This window comes from Elephantulus edwardii, unplaced genomic scaffold (assembly GCF_000299155.1).
Source record: "Elephantulus edwardii isolate Elephantulus edwardi_28Jun2011 unplaced genomic scaffold, EleEdw1.0 scaffold00179, whole genome shotgun sequence".
In the NCBI taxonomy this organism is placed as follows: domain Eukaryota; kingdom Metazoa; phylum Chordata; class Mammalia; order Macroscelidea; family Macroscelididae; genus Elephantulus; species Elephantulus edwardii.
The window spans coordinates 2850445-2851839 of NW_006399929.1; positions in this window are offsets into that span (position 1 = coordinate 2850445).

Consider the following 1395-nt stretch of genomic DNA (forward strand, 5'->3'; position numbering starts at 1 on the left):
ACTCATATGCAAGTTCAAACTGAAGCTAAAGAAAAGCAAATAAAATACATAAGAACCAAAGTTTGACCATGAATCTATTCCATCAGAATTTATAAACCATGTCAGGAACAGGTTTGAAGCCTTGAGTATTAATGAGCAAAGACCAGATGAGCTCTGGGAGGATTTCAAGAATACCATTATTGAAGAATGCAAAATAGTCACTGCAAAGACAGAGAAGAAAGAAAAGACCAAGATAGAAGTCAGAAGAGACTCTGAATATTGCACTACACCGAGAAGAAGCCAAAGCAAAGGGAAAAAATCTCAAAGTTAAGGAGCTGAACAGAAGATTTCAAATGGCAGCATGGGAAGACACAGCAAAGTATTATGATGAAATGTGCAAGGATTTGGAGTTGGAAAATCAAAAGGACCAAATTTTGTAAGCTGAAGGAACTGAAGAACAAATTCAAGTCTAAAGTTGCAATACTTAAAGATGCTGAAAGCAGAATATTGAATGGCCCAGGAAGCATCAAAAGAAGGTGAAATCCTGGAGAAAATGAGAACCGAGGCACAAACGGAGACTTGTAGGCCAAAGTTCATCACAAGAACATGGAAACAATCCAGAAATCTAATCACAATTGAGTGGATTGGGAAGTGATAGTACGTTCACACAATGGAATACTACACAACACACAGGAGCAATGATTTTGTAAATTATTACCTGACTTGGTAGGGACTAGAGAGCATTATGCTGATTGAACTCAGTCCCATAAGGACAAATATTGTATAAAACTATTATTGGAGAATTAGTAGGAGGATCCAAGGTAGGGTGGAGGATGGAGGCAGAGCAGTGTGAATATGCGGGGTGGGGGGAATTAATCATGGGGTTGTACAGTTTGATGGGGGGAATGTTAGGGAAATGGGAAGGATCTAGTGTGAAGAACAATATGTTCAAATTATATAAACAGACTTGTATAAACATAATGTAATATAGAATGTATATGAATGATTGCATGAAACACAATCTAAATGAAAAAAAAATTGTATAAAACGATGTATATGAATGAAACATACTATAAATGTTTTAGTACATGAAAATCAATAGCATTTAAAAAAAAAAGTGGAAGGCGTACACAGAAGCACTATACCAAAAAGAATTTGCTGACACAGAATTTCATGAAACAACATATGCTCAAGAGACTGTGGTGATGAAGGAAGTTCCAGTTGCTCTAGAGTAACTCGCAAAAAAAATTGTTTCTTGGTTTTCATCCACTCATATATATTTTGTTCTATATCATTGCCAATGTCAGATGGATCTTGGCAGAGAGCAAAGAGTACCAGAAGAGGTCTACCTGTGTTTCATTGACTATTCAAAAGCATTTGACCGTGTGGATCACAATAAATTGTGGCTTACCTTGC